Source organism: Salvelinus alpinus, chromosome 17 (genome assembly GCF_045679555.1).
Source record: "Salvelinus alpinus chromosome 17, SLU_Salpinus.1, whole genome shotgun sequence".
Classification (NCBI taxonomy): Eukaryota; Metazoa; Chordata; class Actinopteri; order Salmoniformes; family Salmonidae; genus Salvelinus; species Salvelinus alpinus.
Genome location: NC_092102.1, coordinates 11,904,250 through 11,919,246, shown reverse-complemented (window position 1 = coordinate 11,919,246; position 14,997 = coordinate 11,904,250). Strand labels below are relative to the sequence as shown.

At 41.7% G+C, this 14,997-nt stretch overlaps 1 protein-coding gene across 5 annotated transcripts in view; it reads right to left on the bottom strand.

The window, feature by feature from the left end:
* Nucleotides 1-14,670, bottom strand: part of LOC139542125 (plexin-B1-like) — a 57,480-nt gene extending 42,810 nt beyond the window's left edge. For 2 of the 5 annotated variants that reach the window (XM_071347188.1, XM_071347190.1), the window contains exon 1: nucleotides 14,312-14,669. The gene's annotated coding sequence lies outside the window, so the exon portion shown is untranslated. Of the gene's footprint in view, nucleotides 1-12,447; nucleotides 12,558-14,311 lie in introns of all 5 variants that reach the window. The other 3 variants (XM_071347189.1, XM_071347191.1, XM_071347192.1) reach the window with 3 other exon arrangements.
* Nucleotides 14,671-14,997: the final 327 nt, after the last annotated feature.

Sequence of the window (14,997 nt, the reverse complement as noted above, 5' to 3'; positions counted from 1 at the left end):
TCTCTCTAAGCTCTCGAAAGGAGACGGTGGTGAGAGTCGGTAGCTAAAAAGGTAATGTGTGTCAGGCTATTAATTATGAAAATATATTTAAACAAAAATGCAAATTCACTATAAAATTGTAGGCTAACTGTAATAAATTGTAGACTAACTCTGTAAGCCGCCGTGCACAATCTATGAACTGGAAAAGGTTTTTCTAATGATCAATTAGCCTTTTAAAATGATAAACTTGGATAAGCTAACAACGTGCCATTGGAACACAGGAGTGATGGTTGCTGATAATGGGCCTCTGTACGCCTATGTAGATATTCCATTCAAAATGAGCCGTTTCCAGCTACAGTCATTTACAACATTAACAATGTCTACACTGTATTTCTGATCAATTTCATGTTATTTTAAAAACGGACAAATGTTTTTTTCAAAAACAAGGCCATTTCTATGTGACCCCAAAGTTTTGAACGATAGTATACATACATACATAACATTACATACACACAGTTGAAGTCGGAAGTTTACATACACTTAGGTTGGAGTCATTAAAACTAGTTTTTCAACCACTCCAAACTTCTTGTTAACAAACTATAGTTTTGGCAAGTCGGTTAGGACATCTACTTTGTGCATGACAAGAAATTTTTCCAACAATTGTTTACAGACAGATTATTTCACTGTATTACAATTCCAGTGGGTCAGAAGTTTACATACACTAAGTTGACTGTGCCTTTAAACAGCTTGGAAAATTCCAGAAAATTATGTCATGGCTTTAGAAGCTTCTGATAAGCTAATTTACATAATTTGAGTCAATTGGAGGTGTACCTGTGGATGTATTTGAAGACCTACCTTCAAACTCAGTGCCTCTTTGCATGACATCATGGGATAATCAAAAGAAATCCGCTAAGACCTATAAAATAAATTGTAGACCTCCACAAGTCTGGTTCATCAATGGGAGCAATTTCCAAAACACCCGAAGGTACCACGTTCATCTGTACAAACAATAGTACACAAGTATAAACACCATGGAACCACGCAGCCGCCATACCGCTCAGGAAGGAGACACGTTCCGTCTCCTAGAGATGAACATACTTTGGTGCGAAAAGTGCAAATCAATGCCAGAACAACAGCAAAGGACCATGTGAAGATGCTGGTGGAAACATGTACAAAAGTATCTATATCCACAGTAAAATGAGTCCTATATCGACATAACCTGAAATGCCGCTCAGCAAGGAAGAAGCCACTGCTCCAAAACCACCATAAAAAAGCAAGACTACGGTTTGCAACTGCACATGGGGACAAAGATCATACTTTTTGGAGACATGTCCTCTGGTCTGATGAAACAAAAATAGAACTGTTTGGCCATAATGACCATCATTATGTTTGGAGGGAAAAGGGGGAGGATTGCAAGCTGAAGAACACCATCCCAACCGTGAAGCACGAGGGTGGCAGCATCATGTCGTGGGGGTGCTTTGCTGCAGGAGAGACTGGTGCACTTCACAAAATAGATGGCATCATGGTGAGGGAAAATAACGTGGATATATTGAAGCAACATCTCAAAACATCAGTCAGGAAAATAAAGCTTGGTCGCAAATGGGTCTTCCAAATGGACAATGATCCGACGCACACTTCCAAAGTTGTGGCAAAATGGCTTAAGGACAACAAAGTCAAGGTATTGGAGTGGCCATCACAAAGCCCTTACCTCAAACCTATAGAAAATGTGTGGGCAGAACTGAAAAAGCATGTGTGTGCAAGGAGGCCTACAAACCTGACTCAATTACACCAGCTCTGTCAGGAGGAATGGGCCAAAATTCACCCAACTTATTGTGGAAGGCTACCTGAAACTTTTTACCCAAGTTAAACAATTTAAAGGCAATCCCACCAAATACTAATTGAGTGTATGCAAATGTCTGACCCACTGGGAATGTGATGGAATAAATAAAAGCTGAAATGAATCATTCTCTCTACTATTATTCTGACATTTCACATTCTTAAAATAAAGTGGTGATCCTAACTGACCTAAGACAGGGAATTTTTACTAGGACTGAATGTCAGAAATGATGAAAAGTGGAGTTTTAAATGTATTTGGCTAAGGTGTATGTAAACTTCCAACATCAACTGTCTGTCTGTGCGTACGTACACACACACACACACACGTACACACAGTCAAAGGTTGACACACCTACACATTCCAGGGTTCTTTATTTTTACAATTTTCTACATTGTAGAATAATAGTGAAGACATCAAACTATGAAATAACACATATGGAATCATGTAGTAACCCCCCCCCAAAAAGTTAACAAAATATATTTTATATTTCAGATTCTTCGAAGTAGCCACCCTTTGCCTTGATGACAAATTTGCACACTGACACCGCCTGACTCTGCTCTGTGTGAGTTTTATTCTCTGCAATAAAATGAACATATTCCCTCTGTTCACAGGTCAGCAACATTCAGGCTCCAAACAAATTATTCTATCCACTTTTTGGGATTGAGTTGGAGACATTTTAGAAATAGCTTAGGCCTACTATTTTATGTTCCCAAACCAAAAAGTCCAAATCAAAACAACAATGCTGCAAATTAGCCTATAGCCCCTCCATTCATGCATAAACTGAAATGTTGAATTCAATTAGTGAGCGGAGACATCTGACACTGGACCCTGAGAGCCATATTGATTGGTTCAGCTTTTAGAGGCACATGTGTCAAGGGCAACCAGGGTCAAACTGCACACCCGGAAAAGGAAAGACACAAAGAGAGAGGAGGAGAGGAGAAGGACCGAGGGAGACAGACAAACATGGCCTTTGGACATGCCACTGAGTGAAGGGGGAAAACGGAACCCATTTTTGTCATGACAAAGGCCGATTGGAAAACTCTCAGCAAGTGTGTGTGCGCGTGAATGCGTGTGTGCGTGCACGTATATTTAAAAAGAGAACAAGGAGGGGGAGATGGGGGGGGGGGTAATCCAGCAGCTGGACAAACAGACCTGGTTAGACTGCAGCACGTCTCAGAACAGAAGAGAGGAGAGGCCACTGAATGCCCTGGAGCGCCCAATTAAAACACAGCCACCATGTGGGCCGTGCTCCTTCTCAAATTGCCATTACACATGGAGCTGAAAGGGAGATATTAAAACAATATGCTGCCAGGGCTGCTTGTAGGGAGCGCAATGCGGGGAGGCTCATCTGTATAAACACAGAGAACACTCCTGGTTAGCAGACTGTTGCCACAATGGATGGATTGTATGGAGCTACTGTGTGGTCACAATGCTTGCAGGCTACAGCATCAGCATGTACAGTAAATGTACAATGGCAAATCAGATTTCTTTGAGGCGTCTGGCAACATATCCTCTTGCTGGAGGTGGGATTTCACGTCGCCAGCTATGCTTGTCCAATAGGCTCCACTTTGCCATGTTTGCTAACGTCAGACATCTCCAAAATGTAATTCAATGTCTAAAAATGGCGATACGCAGCAAGCTGTGGAAAAGTTAAATCTGTTACTGTGAAATTAGTGCTGCCTCAAAGTTATATGGAAACTCTTAGCTCGGGTTAAATGTTGTAGAATCAGACCTGGGTTCAAAAACAGGTATTTGAGTATCTAGGATTTAAAGTACTTTCTGTATATTTGAGTATTTTTTAAATTTTTGTTCCGTGTATTTAGATGAAGTTGAATTGCTGATACAATTGAAGTTTTAATAACCGTTGCAATCAATTATAAGTAGAATTACAGAGGTATATGAAGATGAGCAGATGCAGTTTACCACTTAATTATGTCTTTGGATCACATTTCCAACTTCATAAGCCCCGAAGCATCCAGACAACATGACTGTACATCAAGAGGACAGGCCAAGACAGACTTAAAAATGGCTGCTCCAGTCTTTAGTAGTGTTGTGGTAGTAAGCCTATATAATTATTGTGCTAAGAAAAAACAGTAAAAGCTTCAAATGCTGTCATCTTCTACCCAAGTTGCTGGTTTGAGGCTAGCCTCTTTCTTGACAGCAGCAATTACAACGGTAAATAACACACACAATTCCCTGAGCTAACACTGCGAGTCTCAAAAAGAGAAGACATAGGACATTGTCTTTTCATTGACATGGATGTTTTCTAACTAATGACTTAAGTTATTGCAAACAACTCAGTTTGACCCATATCACATCCTCACAGAAAACACAATGTTGCAGATGAGAGCTGACAGGGTTAAGGTCCCTGGAGTATGTTGCTAGATCACCAGAGAGAGTTGTAGCAATGCCAAGTTCTACACTAAACAAAAATATAAATGGAACAATTTAAAAGATTTTACTGATTTATATAAATAAATTAGGCCCTAACCTAAGGATTTCACATGACTGGGAATACAGATATGCATTGGTTGGTCACAGATACCTTAAAAAAAAAGGTAGGGTCATGGATCAGAAAACCAGTCAGTATCTGGTGTGACCACCATTTGCCTCATGTAGCTCGACACATCTCCTTCACATAGAGTTGATCAGGCTGTTTGTTGATTGTGGCCTGTGGAAGGTTTTCCCACTCCTTTTCAATGGCTGTGCGAAGTTGCTGGATATTGGCGGGAACTGGAATACGCTGACGTACACGTTGATCCAGAGCATCCCGAACATGCTCAATGGGTGACATGTCTGGTGAGTATGCAGGCCATGGAATCAGCTTCCAGAAATTGTGTACAGATCCTTGCGACATGGGGCCGTGTATTTATCATGCCGAAACATGAGGTGATGGTGGCAAATGAATGGCATGACAATGGGCCACAGGATCTCGTCACGGTATCTCTGTGCATTCAAATTGCCATCGATAAAATGCAATTGTGTTCGTTGTCCATAGCTTATGCCTGCCCATACTATAACCCCACCGCCACCATGGGGCACTCTGTTCACAATGTTGACATCAGCAAACTGCTCACCCACCCGATGCCATACTGCCATGCTGCCCAAGACAGTTGAAACCAGGATTCATCGATGAAGAACATACTTCTCCAGCGTGCCAGTGGCCATCAAATGTGAGCATTTGCCCACTGAAGTCAGTTACGACGTTGAACTGCAGTCAGGTCAAGACCCTGGTGAAGACAACAGTTTGTGCAGAAATTCTTCGGTTGTGCAAACCCACAGTTTCATTAGCTGTCCGGGTGGCTGGCCTCAAACAATCCTGGGCTGGCATGGTTACACGTGGTCCGCGGTTGTGAGGCCGGTTGGACGTACTGCCAAATTCTCTAAAACAACGTTGGAGGTGGCTTATGGTAGAGAAATTAATATTCAATTCTCTGGCAACAGCTCTGGTGGACATTCCTGCAGTCAGCATGACAATTGCACGCTTCCTCAAAACATGAGACATCTGTAGCATTGTGATGTATGACAAAACTGCACATTTTAGAGTGGCCTTTAATTGTCCCCCAGCACAACGTGCACATGTGTAAGGATCATGCCGCTTAATCAGCTTCTTGATATGCCACACCTGTCAGGTGGATGGATTATCTTGGCAAAGGAGAAATGCTCACTAACAGGGATGTGCACAATTTAAGAAAAATAACCTTTTTGTGCATACGGAACATTTCTGGGATCTTTTATTTCAGCTCATGAAACTTGGGATCAACACTTGACATGTTGCGTTTATATTTTTGTTCAGTATACATGGAAAAGCAAGCAGCAAAGCTGTGACTGAACAATGACAGAGAGAGGGGAGAGAGGCTCAAAGTATTAGACTGAGCTTGAGGATGTTTGTTTTGTTTGTCTCACTTTCCCCACACAAAGACTGTGTGGTCTACTCTAATACTGTAGGTTCTAAGGAAAATGTGTGTTTTCTAGACCTAGCTACCGAATTAGAAAAATACAATCTCCTTCGTTTCTTTACCCCACTACCACAACTTGACTTCCGCTCAAGAGTGCCCAAGAAGTCTTTACAATAAAGGGTAGACTGATGAATGAAGGTGCTGTGACTGAGTAGATCCCTGGACAGAGGCATACATGGACAAGACTCTCAGGAATCAAATGACAGGCGATGCATACAGAACATAATGCAAATGTATGCTCACAAGCGCACAGAAATAGAATACGTGTTTGTGTTACCAAGATCTGATTGAATTGGCTGTAGGCCTACAGAGTCGCTTGCAGTGGGTCAAAACAACGCTACATTTTTTACTCTCTGCTGACTATAGAACTGGAACAAACAGCACGGCCTTCTTGGCCAAGATCCTCTACTAAATTACAAAGTTCAACAGGCAGAAATTCCAATACTTGCCATTTGATAGAACACTAAGCAGTCAGTCTCCGATCCCACTAAGTAGGGATGCTTGGCAGAAGGCATCTTCAATTGGTCTGAGACGTAGCTAGGTTTCAACCAGAGACTGGTTGAAAAATTTAAAGCCACTCCTCAGGTTCAATACAAAGAAAAGGACTACGCATCTGCTTATTCACCACGGTCTGAGTGAAACTAACCTTTAACACAATTTGAAGAATAGGCTAAATATAATGCAGAATGTTACTTCTATGGAATAGTTTTGTCTAAGGCCTACTAGCAATATTAGAAACTTTAGTTGAATAATCAATTTAATGACATCTGGTAAACATTAAACAAGCATCTTGAATTTTGGGATCAAGATACTGTGAGCTTCTTCATTGGAATTATGATCTAATTCTTCGATTTGAGGTTATTTACTGTCAATGTAAGTACAAGCATCTCGTATCATCCGCTCTACTCTGTTCCTACCATAATGGCTCTGGTTTGGTCTCTGAACGTGTCCTCTGAATACACGCCATTACTGCACATTCATGTGCATTACATAGATAGATATCAGCATTATCGTCCCTGGTCTGTTTAACTATGTGGACATTTCAGAACAACCATGTCATTCATTATTTTGAGATCAAAAGGGAATGTTTTGTGAAGCCAATTACTTGCCTTTGACTGAGACCTAAGGTCAACATCGTTCAAAGCATGCAAAGATTAAAATAAAAAGGTTCAAATAACCAAAATATTTATCTTGCTTTCCTTGTTGCCGAGTTTTCCCTTCTAATGTCTAAACAAACTGGCACGCCATACTCTAAAAAAAGGCATACACGCTATGCAAAATGACACAGCAAGTAGCCTTTCAGTTTTTTAACTTTTGTAGGCTTTTTAGTGCCAAAACTTCATGAAAGGCATCTGACACAAGTAAATTCATAAGCAAACAAGAACATAATTGTTATATTATATGACTGTGTTTTCATGAAATTTATGAGATCATCGTCAAGCCCATTCAAAAAGACAAGGGACATGAACACGGAAGTATGACTTAGGAGCGCGTCACTTGCATAGCGTATTGGGCTGAGCATCAAGACTGGGAGGCCAGCCCTGTGGTCTAATCTTTAAAGTCAAGGCTGAGTTCAACTTTAATGCACTACTCTTCTTTAGCATTTTCCTTAAATCAAGGGACAAGGTGCAAGGGATTTAACTAACATCCAAACAAGAAACTCTTGAGTCTAAATAGCAATGACGATACTGAAACAACCCTCCAAATCAACTTAGGAGAAGCAAGGTAGAAAGTTACATTTGAATATTAGCATTTTATTCTGATACCGAACCACATATTTGATGAGGAGGATCTAACAGAACCGTCAATGTGCTTCAGGAAGTTAGATATTGGAAGTAAAAAAAGATCGAGTAAAGAAACATGACTATAGTCCTTAACTTCTGTTTACTGTGCATATTTCCTCTTCCTCAATCTCATTGTCTGAGGTAAAGGGGATTAAAGCGATCTCCTATCTAGGATCTACCCAGACTCTCTCCAAATCCCCTTCACTGCTAATAAAGATGAGAAACAGAGAACTTGTGAGAAGCGAAGCTGACTTCGCAATACACCCCTCTGTTCAAGTACAGTAATCCCATATGCATTAACTCGATTGGCAGAGGGATAAGATGCTTGGAGGTTTGTTTAATCAATCAACTGGTTTTAGGCTGGTTTTAGTCATTACTTGTGCAATAATGTATCATTTATTATCTGAACATTTGACGCCAGACTGCATAAACACCATTTGTCAGTCATGCCAGGTTCCAGTTGGGACCACAAGGTTCTACTGGCATGTCGTTTAGCAAGGGAATGCTAACAACTGTGATTGAAATAACTTGCATAGCTGAGCTGGGCTCACAGGCAAGTGTCCAGAGGGAGGGAGGGAGGGAGGTTGCCATGTTACCGCACAATAACCACACCCTCCATATCTGGGGCTTCCCATGGGACTGCAAAGAGCTATGATAAAGGGGGAATTTTCAGCAGACTACGACACTTAAAATTAAATTATGTTTATTTTTTATACATTTCAAGTGTCAAGGTGGATCGCAGGGACATTATCAATTGACATTCACTATAGAACTTGAACAGCCTTTAAGGCTTTGATGGAAAACAGGATACAATGTGATGACACCAAAATAGAGTGGAAAAACAGCCCATGGGGATATGTTTTTACAAAACAATGTTCTGTTAACCTATCTGACAGCTGTTGGTGTTTGCTGTGACCGTCCTTGTTTCCTCAGGCTCTAACATCACCTGTTTCCAAAGGCCAGGGAAAGACCTAAAAAAAGGCAGTAACTTGGTATCCAGACAGTGCTCATCTTCAACCCAGTCCACCAGACCCTATTGAGGGTAATGACCATTAGCACTGTCCCTAGCTTAGTCAGGAAATGGAAAAGCTTATCATTGGTAAGCACAACACAGAAGCTGCTTACCACTAATGAAAAGGGGTATTTATTAGGAAGCCAAATCAAATGGGCACAGCCTCAGAGGAGGATCAGCAGCCGGAGTGTGTTCCAACCTCCACAGTGACTTGCAAGAAAGAGGGGAGACATGAAAGCAGATAAGGACATAAAGAGACACTTTTACCTAAAAAATAAGGGAAACTATGCAGGGCTTTCACACGTGTTAGCATTAGCTAATGAATATTCCATCCTGGGTGGGCTTAGTGATGTAATGCAGAGCAGTCAACGAGTCGGCAGCTTCTGAGATCTGCATACGGCAACTGTACAGTACACTCAACCTGTGCAGTGCATCAAGCTACAGGTCTGGCTGAAAGATGTAATTACCAAAACAGCAGGATGTACAGCATGTTCGTCATAGTTACCTATGATAGTCACATTGTGGTGGACAAATTATGAAAGATGGGCCGATACAACTTTTGCCAGTTAAAACAGTTAAAATACTTTATATACTTTCACCATGTAAATCCTTTGTAATATTCCTTCATTTTCTCACAGTGATGTTCCGAGCAGTATGTCCAGAGTGGTGCCCCCTTGTCAACCTCCCACACCCCGGCAGATCATAAAACCACACCCCGCAGCACAAGAATGCATCATAAGGGAAGAGCAGCTGCTGCTAGAGTGATTGATGGGGTGGACGCCCCAAATACCTCCTTCCAATCCTTGACCTCTCAGATCTTCCAACCTCAAGATGCCCATATCACTCGAAAATATTTTTTTAAAGGAGATTACTATAAGATGTCCTTCTGTCTAGATATGCTTGGAGTTATTTGACCCACTCTCTCCCTATTGTCAAGTCTCTGTCATCTAGGCTAGTGTTTGTTCCACTGTGAGAATAATTACTTTAGGTACATCTACTGTTGCTTCAGAGGAAGACAAGTGTCAATCCCCTTTGCCATGCTGAACTGAGACTGTGGCTTGGGATCTCCACCAATCCAATAGTCAATAGTCTATGTCTCTGGGGCCTAGAATACAGGTCTACACGACCAGTCGGAGTAGGATGAGGAGAAATGGCTAGACCAGCTGGCCAGAGCGAAAAAAATCCCTAAATTCCATTAATGCTCATGTTACATGTGAGCAGTTACTTTTTATTATCTCAGAACATACTGGTTTGCAACTGTCACTCTGGGAAACCCACTACTCATACAGTAAGCATCCTGTTTCAAAAGGGCCAACAACTCACCCCTCGGTCAGCTTGTTCTCATGTTGAGAAAAGCAAAAGGGTTAGCCTACATCATTAAAGGGATATATCCCAGAGTCAGATTAACTCGTGTTTACCATTTGTCTCTGTGTTCAGTATGAAGGAAGTTAGAGGTAGTTTCGCAAACGTTCGCACAATAGTTAGCAATTGCGCTAGCACTAGTTAGCAACAGGCTTCATTAGAAAATGCATCGACGACGTTGTACCCACGGTGAGGGTTCGCTTCTTCCCCAATCAAATGCCCTGGATTAACACAGAGGTTGGCGCTAAACTAAAGAGCAGGGCTACTGAACACAGAGCTATCGCAGACAACCCTGATGCTACGGCCGAAGACAGGAATAAGTACAAGAAGGCCCGCTATGACCTCCGCAGAATCATCAAACGAGCAAAAGGAAAATATAGGAATAAGGTGGCATCATATTACACAGGCTCCGACACCCGCCCCATGAGCAGGGGCTACAGTCTATTACGGATTACAAAGGAAGACTCAACCGTGATCTGCCCAACGATGCCTCTCTACAAGACGAACTCAATGCATTTTATGCACGCTTTGACAACATCGAGCCACCCTAGATCCACTCCAATTTGCATACAGCCCCAACAGATCAATCGATGACGCAATCTTAATTGCTCTCCACACTTCCCTCTCCCACCTAAATAAGAGGAATACCTGTGAGAATGCTGTTCCTTGCCTACATCTCAGTGTTAAACACCATTATCCCCTCCAAGCTCATCACCAAGCTTTGGACTCTGGGTCTGAACACCTCCCTCTGCAACTGGATCCTGGACTTTCTAACGTGCTGACCCCAGGAGGTGAGGGTAGGCAACCTCACCTCCACCACACTGACCCAGGAGGCCCCACAGGGGGTGTGTGCTTAGTCCCCTCCTGTACTTCTTGTTCACTCATGACCATGTGGCCACGCATGACTAACCCCATTATCAAGTTCGCTGACAACAGGAGTGGTAGGCCTGATCACCGGCGACGATGAGTCACCCTACAAGGAGGAGGTCAGTGCCCTGACAGTGTGGTGCCGGAGCAACAAACCCTCCCTCAGCAAGACCAAGGAGCTGATTGTGGACTACAGGAAACGGGGGGGGGGGGGGGGGGGGGGGCATGCCTCCATACACATTGACAGGTCGGCAGTGGAGCAGGTAGACAGCTTCAAGTTCCTCTGTGTCCAAATCACAAAATAATTAAAATGGTTCCAACACACACGCACATTCATGAAGAAGGCACGAAAGTGCCTCTTCCCCCTCAGGAGGTTGAAAAAGTTAGTCATAGGCCCTTAAATCCTGAAAAGGTTCTACAGCTGTACCATTGAGAGCATATTGACCGGCTGCATCACTGCAATAGCAATAGCATCACTGCAATAGCACCACCATGGATCGCATGGCACTACAGAGGGTTCTGCAGACAGCTCTTGAACTGCTTCGATCCCCAACCAATACGTAGCTAACTGATAAATAGCTAACAAAATAGCTACACGGACCGAGTTTGACCTTTTATTTCAGTATTTGCGCTGTCTCTATGCACACTCACAGAGCCCTACACACTCACACTGTCACGCCAACACGCACACATACGCTCACTCCATCATTTTCTCACTCACAGATAATATGCACATACATTTTTACTGACTCTACACACCTGCACCCACTCACATGCAAGCTGCTGCTACTTTGTGTATCTTATATCCTGTTGCCTAGTCACCTCACCCCTATACATATCTACCTCCATCACTCCAGTATCCCTGCACATGTAAATATGGTATTGGAACTGACTTTAAATATTTCCTGTATATGGTATGCTTACTTACTGTATCTCTTATTTCTAGTTTTTTTTTTCTTTCCCAGTAATACATCGTTATTGATTATTGCATTGTTGGGCTTTGTGTCTCCAAGAAAGACATTTCACTGTACTTGTGTATGTGACATTGAAACTTAACACTTTAACTTTTGTGGTATCCACGAGTTCATTGGAGGCTGTGGAAGTAGATCAAAGGCCTCACTGTCAAAATCCCAAAGTATCCTTTAAACATTTCACTTATCAATCAAGTATATCTATCCTGTAGATGACAGCCTCCCTTCTATTGCTTGTAAAAAAAATTGTCACAAAGCAAGATTGAACGGCAGCCGCTGATGAAGTTTTTTTATTTTGTCCGTCTGAGAGGTCCTAGTGCCTTCAACGTTTGATCTTTTCAAATCAAAATTGCATTTGTCTCGTACACATATTTTGCAGATGTTGTCACAGGTGCAGCGAAATGCTTATGTTTCTAGCTCCCACAGTGCAGTAACACCTAACAGTATAAAACAACACACAAATCCCAAAAATATCAGAACGAGCAATGTCATAGTCCAGAATATAAATATAAAATACATTTATATAATGGTATGAATGGACAGTATATGAATAGACAGGTGTGTACAGCAGTAGTTATATAGGATGAGCCTTGATTAGAATAGAGTATATACATATGAAGTGGGTAGAACAATATGTAAACATTATTAAAGTGACCAGTGTTCAATGACTACGTACATAGGGCAGCAGTCTCTAAGGTGCAGGGCAGGGTACCGGAAGGAGGCTGGCTAGTGGTGACTGGAGGCCGGCATGTTCATTCCTGTTACCTGAAAACTTGAAATAGGCCTCTGGGCCAAATAGTCAGACATTTTTAAGACATGAGCGAAAGCACACAGCAATCCAAATCTGAGAGTTATCCCGTGGTGTCTTTGCCAGCCAAGGAAAGTGAGCCCACAAGTCTCAACCAATCAGATGGCAGGGTTTTTAGCGGAAGCAAAGATGGTGTTGGTGGTAGCCACCCACACAAATGTAAAAGCCTTTTACCAGACATTGTGTTGAAGACATACTACTGGGAATGAGACTGTATTCCCCCTTGCCAACAAATCACATCCCCCACTATTGCAAAGTGATCTGAGGGTAATGTGATATTGTGCTCATGGAAAAAGCACTTGGACTAGCAGATGGCCTGCTATTCAAGAATGTCCGTCTGGGTTTTGAACAGCAAAACAAGTGAAAGAGTAAGCGCTCGAAGGTCATGCCCATGGCCATTTTACGACAAAGTCTTCCTGTAATGATGTTACTGGGCTAGGGTAAGATGCTGGATAATCAAAACCCTAATCCAACGTAATCAAATTACATCTGATCAGCCAATACACCTAGAAAAAGGTTGTCCTTTGGTATACAAAAATATATATAAATCTGGTTTTGTTTATTGCACTTCTGGATTACCTACACAAGGTAGGAAAGTGAAAACCGACTGGGGGGGAAAGAATGAAAGCACCATCTCAATAGGGTTTATTAGGTGCAAAACAGGATTTTGGGGGATTTTAAACAAAGCCTCTCCTAGCCTGATCACAGCTGAAAACATAGCATGTGATCCTTTATAAAACGTTGGCCATTGTATGAATAAAGTTTGAATATTACACAATAATTTGCTGCAGTAGAAAGAAAAAGAAAGGGAGTGGCTATTTAAAAAAGATACACTTCCACTGTTAGGCTATAATTGTAACCCCTGTTAAAAGATAAGACCAAACTTTTTCAGAATCCCACCTAGGCAAACATACAGATATGTACAAATTCAACTGATTTTGCCAATGGCAAGTTGTAAGCTAATTTCAAAAGGGGGAACAACAGCTTTAGACAGTTAGGAAGAGGATGTGTGTCTGTATCCAAAAGATTATGACAGCAGCTGAAAATGGCATTGGAAAAATCACACAACACATCCAGTTACAGTATCTATATCAGGTGAGAGTGGAGCCCAACTGTGTCAGCTGGATCATCATCTCATCAATCCCTACATGTGGGAGAAAGAGAATGGCATGCTGCCAGCTTTACTTGCATAACGCCAAAAAGTGGTGGTGGTACATCAATAGTTTGTCTGATAATTGCCAAATGATAGTCAGACAAAACATTTGTTTTGATGGTCTATGCCTAGACAATTTGAACAACGACCCCAAGTGGAATAATCACACTAGACAACTGTCTCCACTGAGCAATTCAATATAATACACCCATACGCAAAACCATTTTTTATTTCAAGGATACCTTCCTTCGGTGCAGGGGTTAGTGTTAAAAACATTTAACAAAATGCTCATGGACAAATAAAGATGTATTGAGTGATATTACATTTGACTTGGACTTGTTTTTTGACAACATAGGAACTTTTAAAGTATTGCAACAACGCAATACATTATTGCACCTTCCCATCTTAAAAATCTATGGAATGAGGTACCATCTGAAACTAGCCCGTAATTTGTTTCATTCAACGTAGTCTGAATTGTCGCATTTGTTTCTCCTCTAGGTTGTAATGTTTATTAGGCACTAAAAACAACTTTAAGTACATTTTTGTTTAAAAGGCATTCAAATCAAACTGTATTCTTACCTTAAAAAGTAAAGCGATACGATGTCACGGATTATCTCGATTTGAGCTCCCCGGCGTTATTAGCGAGAGAAAAGTGTCTGTTCTCCGTCCAAATGGACGACCGTTATCTCCAGCTAATCCAAATGCAAATTGTTTGACAAATTATTCTAAAAACGTGCGTTTACTTTACTGCCCCTTCCTATTCTTTACCGAGCAGCACTGTGTCAGTTGTCGTATTGTACATTCGTTGTCTTTGAGGATCGCCACAGCTGACACGCCGCTTGGTTTGCGCACGGGGAGTTCAGAGGAACAGTTACTACAACGAACAAGCTCAAATTGAGTGGCAGACTTCTTTTTAGGCATATCTGGGAGTGGGCAACTTATTTTGTGGAAGCGCAATTGCTTCGTCCCGCAGTGAGCCATTGTTTACAGACAAGCAAGACGCGCAATAAATGAATGATATCGTCGAACTTTCACAAAAACAAGTTAAATACTTGAAATAATGGATACTTTTATCCTCATTTTAATTATATTCGTTTTATAATGATTTAGCAAATTCCCATACGTAGGCCTATCCCCTGCCCAAAACATACGTGTTACCACCACAAACATAATTAGTTATAAACAACAAAGAACGGTATAAATTCACAGCTCCAGGTGGTAATACAAGAGGAAATTCAATGACAGTATCACCTCAAAATCCGTAT